Source organism: Sinocyclocheilus rhinocerous, unplaced genomic scaffold, assembly GCF_001515625.1.
Source record: "Sinocyclocheilus rhinocerous isolate Xijiao unplaced genomic scaffold, SAMN03320098_v1.1 scaffold5339, whole genome shotgun sequence".
NCBI classification, from domain to species: Eukaryota; Metazoa; Chordata; class Actinopteri; order Cypriniformes; family Cyprinidae; genus Sinocyclocheilus; species Sinocyclocheilus rhinocerous.
Window position 1 is genome coordinate 81108 of NW_015637733.1, and position 7528 is coordinate 88635.

At 38.1% G+C, this 7528-nt stretch overlaps 2 long non-coding RNA genes across 2 annotated transcripts; one reads left to right on the forward strand and one right to left on the reverse strand.

Moving 5' to 3' along the window:
• Nucleotides 1-3385: 3385 nt before the first annotated feature.
• On the forward strand, nucleotides 3386-5311 carry LOC107749261 (uncharacterized). The gene is made up of 4 exons (XR_001641009.1): nucleotides 3386-3619; nucleotides 4717-4850; nucleotides 4942-5013; nucleotides 5231-5311. It is a non-coding gene; the product is annotated as an uncharacterized LOC107749261 (long non-coding RNA).
• On the reverse strand, nucleotides 5045-6445 carry LOC107749262 (uncharacterized). Its single transcript, XR_001641010.1, has 4 exons — nucleotides 6299-6445; nucleotides 5705-5812; nucleotides 5213-5598; nucleotides 5045-5093 (listed from the first exon to the last, which is right to left on the reverse strand). It is a non-coding gene; the product is annotated as an uncharacterized LOC107749262 (long non-coding RNA).
• Between the last annotated feature and the right edge of the window lie 1083 nt (nucleotides 6446-7528).

Consider the following 7528-nt stretch of genomic DNA (forward strand, 5'->3'; position numbering starts at 1 on the left):
GGTAACAAAGCAGTTGATGGTAGCCATTGACTTCCATTGTATTTTTTTTTCCATACTATGAAAGTCCATTGCTACTGATGTCACGTTTCTGTTGTGTTTTGGTTTGGTTTCTCTGCGTTCCAGAGGCCCGTTTCAGAAAGGATGTTAAGTGAAAACTCTGAGTATGTTAACCCTGAAATGAGGGAAACTCTGGGTTTTCCGTTTCAGAATGGAAGGCTTGTCAAACCCGAGAAAGCAGAGTAAGTCAAGCCCATTTTTAAAAGAGAGGTAACTTTTATACTTAGATTCCGTTACCATGGTAACATATGGCGCTTTTCCACTGCATGGTACGGCACGGTACGGCTCGGTACGGTTTCCTTTTGGGGGGTTTTCCACTGAGTACAGTACCTGGTACCTGGTACTTTTTTTAGTACCACCTCGGTTGAGGTTCCAAGTGAACCGTACCGTTACCAAAACGTGACGGAGCTTGTAACACTCCAAAGAGAAAGGAACAATTGAATTTGCATCATATGACCCCTTTAATTTAATTTACTCTAATTATTAAATGCAACAGTTTAGATTAGAGAACATTTAATTATGTGAAAAGAGCATTTAACTATGTGGAAAAAGCTGCTACACATTGAAATAGACACTAAATGATGTTTATTTAATATGTCAAATGCTTGTAAAGTCATGTAGCCTACACTCATGAACCTTTTGTGCTTAAAGCTTAACCTCGATTGAATTATGTTTTTATACTTCATTTTCACTGCTTTTTTTTTTTCTTTTTCTTTTGCCTGTAGGATACCATGAAAATTAATATTACTTAATTAATTTACCGTTCTGCCACTTTTTACCTTTGATATTATAACAGTGATTAAGAATTAAAGCTACGTATTGACTCGGAAGTATGCGGACGTCTTGTTGTCGTGTGCTGTTGCCATGGTGAATCATAATTTCGGAGCTCCATTGATCATGGCTTTTCACAGTCGTGGTGCACGTGCTAAACTCGATAGCTGTGTCCCAATGTAAAGTGCACGGACTCCGAAGTGTGCGTTTGAAGTCCGATTGCGTCACAGCGGTGCGACGAAGGCTGTCCCAAGTGTGCGGATTCCGAAGTGCGTATTTGAAATGCGATTGCATCACAGCGTCACGACGTAAGCTGTCCCAATTCAGGATGCATCCTCCGAAGACTGCATTCCAAGGCCGATTGCGTCACGCGGCGCGACGAAAGTTGACGTATTTCGAAAGCAACTTCAAATGCACCCTCCATTTCCCAGGAAAATGAAGTGTACATCTGATGGACACTTTGCACCCTACCATATCCCAGAATCACTTGCACGCTGATGACGATGGAATTTATATTCAAAGAACATGGAGGATGACAGTTCTGTGGAGGAATTCACATTGAAATGTAAGTATTGTGTTTTCATTTACTCAAATACCTAGCGAAACAAGTGTTAAAAGCCAGGTTTAAAAAAAAAAAAACAAAGCGCACAAACAATAAGACAACCACTTTATAAGGCAATAGTCTTTCTTTTTTGTGTGTTTTTGTAGTGCTGTCATGTCTACAAATGTTTTAACCAAACTTTAGCACTTCAGTATTTTGTATGCATGTCCTGCTGTGTCATATTTTCTAATGTTAAGATCGCAAACCTGTCTTTATATCTTTCATAAGTGTATCCATTTTCTCTTGTTTTTGGACTATTCTGGAGAAAATTAGCCTGCTGGGGAAAGTCTTAAAAAATACAAAGTAAGCAAGTTAATAGACACATTTTTGCTGAAATTCATTGTGCTGTTGTTGTTAACAGGCATGGTTTATTTGCTCTGCCTTAGGATTGCAAGTTTCCTGGGACAGGTGAGGGAGTGAGTGGAAGCTGGTGGAGATACTCAGGGAGGATATCAAACTCCAGAGAGAGACAGAGGAGAGAAGAGCAGGAGAGCAAGGAGAGAATGGAGGGACTGTTTTCTCTTCTTGAGAGAATGCTTAACAAATACATTATTTATTAGACATTCTCTATTAGGCAAGAGAAAGCAGTGGTAAAAATGGATACATTACAATTTTTCAATATATTTTTTTATAGAATGCTTAACAAATACATTATTTATTAGCCATTCTCTATTAGCCAAGAGAAAACAGTGGAAAAAAATGGGTACATTGTAAAAATGGGTAAATACAATTCTAATTTTTTTTACAAAACATTCTTCTATACGTTTATTTTTTTGTCCTGTAAATAAATATTTTTACACATTTAAACAAATTGTTCTGTAACTGTTCTTTTAATGTATCTTTTTGTATGAGTTGTAAGCAATAGCTCCCCATGTTCTTTTGTATATAGTTGTTGTTAAGAGGAAGAGCATATAATGCCTATGTAACATTTGAGAAATTTGTTTTCAAGATTGAGGGCATACATATTCTGTATATACATACTCTCCATAGTAACATTAAGGTGTATGTACGTATGTGTTTTCATTTATTTATTTATTTATTTATTTTCTTTCTCTCTGAGAAATTATGTATGTCCTGATCTCTGTATGTTCCCTCTGAAAAAGAAAAAAATTTAAAAAACAACAAAAAGAACAAATTGTTCTATACATTACTGAAAGTACTTTTTACAACTATTTACAACATAGCTTAGGTTTAACATCAGAAAAACAACATCAGTTTTGAGCCCAGCCCTGCCTCCATGTGTTCTGGTGTCTTCAGGAGGTGAATCTCTTGGCGAATGGCCAGCACCTCCTCAGCGACTCGGTGGACAATGCGGTGACAGTGGAACGAGGCATGTCAAGCACTCTGGAGACCACTCTGTATTATGTACCACTGGCAGACAGAAAAGAAACACCAGGGTCTGGATTGTGGCACCCCGTCACTGTTGCCGTTCACTTCTCAGAAGATCCTGCAGCACTGTCAGGGCCTCCCTGCTCAGCCGAAAATCAGGCCGTGTGTCACAGTCATTAAAGGGGGCATAACACACACAGTTTCACCCAATCTCATGTTAATTTTGAGTACCTATAGAGTAGTACTGCATTAAGGTGGCATAATAGTGCACAACACAACACAATTTAAAAAGCAAACATAAGCTCACAACCTAACGCAATTCAAAAAGCAAACATAAGCTCACAACACAACAACATTAAAAAAAGCAAACATAAGCTCACAACACAACGCAATTCGAAAAGCAAACATAAGCTCACAACACAACACAACACAACACAACGCAATTCAAAAAGCAAACATAAGCTCACAACACAACGACAGTAAGCCACAACACAACGGAAACGCTCCCGACCACTAGGGGGCAGTGTTGACAGTTAAACAGATATTTCCTCAAGACGCCACAAGAAATACTCAATGTAAGCGATTGATATCAATATTATTTTCGATTTGGACAGTTTAGCTCTGCTCTTGCGTACAATGGACTCTATGCACGGTCACTTCCGCATTTTTCCCTCAGCCCTCGTGGGGCTTACTTAAATCCGGTGCTGTGCCGAAAGCCATTGTTCCTTACGTAGAGCTTTCAAAATGACAAGAGGAGAAGATAATTTTTCAGTTTACAAGAACTTCCCCAGATTACTGTAAATGAATTTAATCGCACGGAGAAGGGCATTAAACGTTTCAAGGTACATCGACAACTTTAGGGTGAGTATTGTTCTATCGTCTTCTAGCAAATCTTGCTAATAAGGCTTTATAAAACGCTGCATGACTTCTGCGCCGATTTGATCAGCACTTAAATAGCAGGGCTAAGTTAGAGTTTAGCTTTAAACTCCGTCCACCTCAGGTTTTTATAACTCCTAAGAGATAGTAGCAATAACATCAGAGCTCCCGGTAATCCACGTTTGTTTGCATCTGTGGCTGTGATAGGAACGTCTTGGCTTGATATAAAGTATTTTAAATAATGTTCCCATTTTTAGATTGCCATGTATCGTAATAAACCTTAAGTCTGACCGTTTCTGGCAGTTCATCGTTATATTTTCCTGAAGCTTGAATTGATAGTTTACATTTAATATAGCAGTTTTCCAGGGATCATGATGAAGCTGTTCAGCAAAGAAGCAATTAAGATCAGAAGCAAACAAGATCAGGAATGGTTAAAGGTGTCCTATTATGCTTTTTCACTTTTTAATTTTAGTCAGTGTGTAGTGTGTATGTTTGGGCATAAAAAAGATTTAGAAAGTTACAAATCTCAAAGTCCACTCCAAAGGGAGATATTTCGTTTTTTTTAAATCCCTTTTCAAGAACTACAACGAACGGCTCGTTTGAACTACAGTGTTTGTTTTCCGGGCTTTGTGATATCACAAACCGGCTCATTGGAATATCATTACAAATAATTCCCGCCTAAAGAAATTCGAATGGTTGGGGGGTGGGGAGGGGCGAGGTTGTGGTTAGAACGCTTGGTTCAGTGAGTGCATCAGACGAGACGATGAAGAAGAAGTGCTGCTGCAGAGTTAGTGCATCAGAGAAAACCAAGAAGAAGAGCTGCTGTGCTGTAGCGGCAAATTTTTGGCATGTCTAGAACAGCGGTTCTCAATTCCAGTCCTTGCGTGGGACATCCTTTGAAATACTACTTAACTCTTTACCTATTTATTGGCATGTTTGTAACATTATATAGACGTAATTCTTCATAACTTATTTTAAATATAGTTTAATTTACAATGTAACAATTTAAAATGCAACTGAAAGTAATTCAAAATGTATCTGAAATCAATTCAATATGTAACCCAATGCAATTATCTTCACAGATTGTTTTAAAGGACTCCCATCCATACTGTTGCAGCACTGTACCAGACAGCACACTATTCAGAACTGAGAATCAGTGCAGTTCCTCCTGTACAGAGCTGCACTGAATGGAGCAGAACTGGCACAAACCTAGAAGGTAAGTAAGATAATTATAAAATTCTTTAATGAATAACATAATTAATAGACTTTTTATTAATAATATTAACGTGCCCCATTGGTATGCCTAGAGAGTTAAGCAAGGTCCTGTCAGTGGGACGGTGGTCCTGTTTGCAAGAGAGGAAACTCGCTGAGTGGTTAAGGTAGGAGTAGACTGTCTAATTACATCATCTTTTCATATCTTGCTATATTCATAATGTATAACATGCCTATATGATTAGCCCTAGCAGAAAAAAGACAAAAACACAATCATATTGGATATGGCTCCATTCATAATGTATGCAACATGTAATGACAGTGGTGGAAGATTTTTATTTCTTTAATGGTCAGTTTACACTATACCTTTGTTTTTCATCTCAGGAGAATGTTTACAGTGGCGTCACAGTGATCTGCTTGGCCTATCAGTCCTCCAAGTGGCAGAAGTGTTAAAAAACCATAGCATTACACTATCACAGTTATTAGTATTTTAAATAACTATTACACTGTATCAAAGTTTCTAAAATGTACGTGTTTATATTTACATGTTTAGATTACACTAGTGAGCAAGAAACTGTATTAAAGTTATATATATTTGCATTTACATTATATTTAATATTCTAGTCTGTACAAATAAAACCAAATTAATCCATCCCAAGTGTTTTGTGTAAGGCCAGATCTCTCTGTGGAAGACTGACTGAAAGGTGGACCATGAAGAGGAGGAACTCATCGAAGGGCTGCAGAGACTGACACTGTCAAAATACATTTTAAATAATTATGATACATGCATGTAACATGCACATCAAAAAATAAATATAACATTTTCTTTGTCACAAATAATATAATATCAATATTTACCATTGCATTGCTTGTTATTCCAACTTCTCTCCTCGTTGTAGCTGTCCTCGCTCTGGTCACACAAACCATGTGGAATGCAGGTTCAATAACTCTCCAAAAATCTCAAATCTAGATTGAATGAGACATGTTTTCAGAAAATGCACACCACACAATGTAATAACCAAGTTAGTTTGCCTATAGTGAACCTGATGGTTACTTTAAAAATGTATAATGTATTGACATGCAAGTACTCTTATGAAAACAATTATTTTAACTGGGGTTTTGGCTTATTCTCCCTCGTGTCATTCTAAACCACTATGAATTTCTAATGTGGTGGAGAAATATCTAAACAGCTGACTGACACGAACATTATTTACAACATTTCTGTATGCCAATGAAGAAATCAAGCCATATGGGTTTACAACTACATAAAGGTGAGTATATGATGGCAGCTTTATTTAAATTTTTGGGTGAATCTATTAACTCGTTAACACATATTGCCCAGACCCACAGAAGTGGTTTTTAAAAAACAGGCAACCACAGCGACAAAAAAAAAAATTCACAACAGGCCTACATTGTGCATGGTAGTAATGTAAATAAGGGTTTAGATCTTACCTAGTGTAGAACCGTATGTTGTCGTTACCGTAAGTGGCGCCTGCAGACTGTAGTATCAAAAGTGATGTTAAAATCCTTACATCTACTACTCTGAATCCACTTATTGCGATTTTCTTCATCCAGGGGAGAAGTGTGAAAAACTTTTGAGAAGCCTCACAAAATGGGACACAGCAATAGCGGGACAAACCACCCTCACGGATGTTTAAACTTTATGGAACTCTTCATTAAATAATTATATTACTGTGGTAAAGAAAGATACAGCTTTACAATTCTCTCCTGAAAAAGCCGAGCTCCTTGAGGTGCGCCGTGGGCGGAGCTAAAGAGTGACGAGCACTTGGGCACCGAATGCCAAAAAAACAGACATTTGATGCGGTTTCACTTACCGTCTGCAGTTCTGAATCATGACCGGGATCAACAAAGTTACTTCTCTTACAACCAAAAACACACTTCTTTGGATTGGAGACATTCTTCCCCAGCAAGTCCCGAACAGCGCTTCCGCCGGATGAAGCGCGTTGATGGGCGCGATCTCGCTCTTGCTCTGGTCGATGCATGCGCAGACGCGTTCTTCTGGGAGAAATGCCCATATAAGGAGTTCCACCCTCGTTTACGTCATTAAGAGCCACGATCGAAAAAAAACTCTTCGAAACTTGTATGAACCCGGAAGTAAGATTTTTGGCACATAAATACTCTGTCATACGTCCAAATTGTTTTTTGAAACTTTGTCCATGCTTAGCATGATAATCCAACTCTTTAACAGTGTAAACAGCTCTGAATGCATGAAACAGCATCGTACCCCTCTTTAAAAAACCTGTCCAGCGCTGGCACATTCAGCTTTATCCTGCAGTACAGAGGTCTGGTGCAGTGGTGTAGTGGTGCCTGGAGAAGTGCGTATACTCTTAATTTATGCCCCCATTTTTTTAAGCGGCTCAGCAAAGGATGAACGGCCTGTGTTATAAACAGTGACATGTAAGAGTCAAGACTAGTCTTGCATATTTAGTTCAGCCCAAAATGGGCCAATAGTATTTGCACATTTTCACTTTCTGTAACTTCTGCTACTTGACTTACTGGAGTAAGGATCGTTATGAAATTAATATTAGCCACAAAAGAGATGCAGATTTTGCAATAATTAAAATGTAAAAAAATTACATAGACTGCAACAATTAACATTTCGTCAGAACCCCTAGTAGACAAGCTATTTTGTTTAGTTATCTGTAGGAGAATCATGATCTC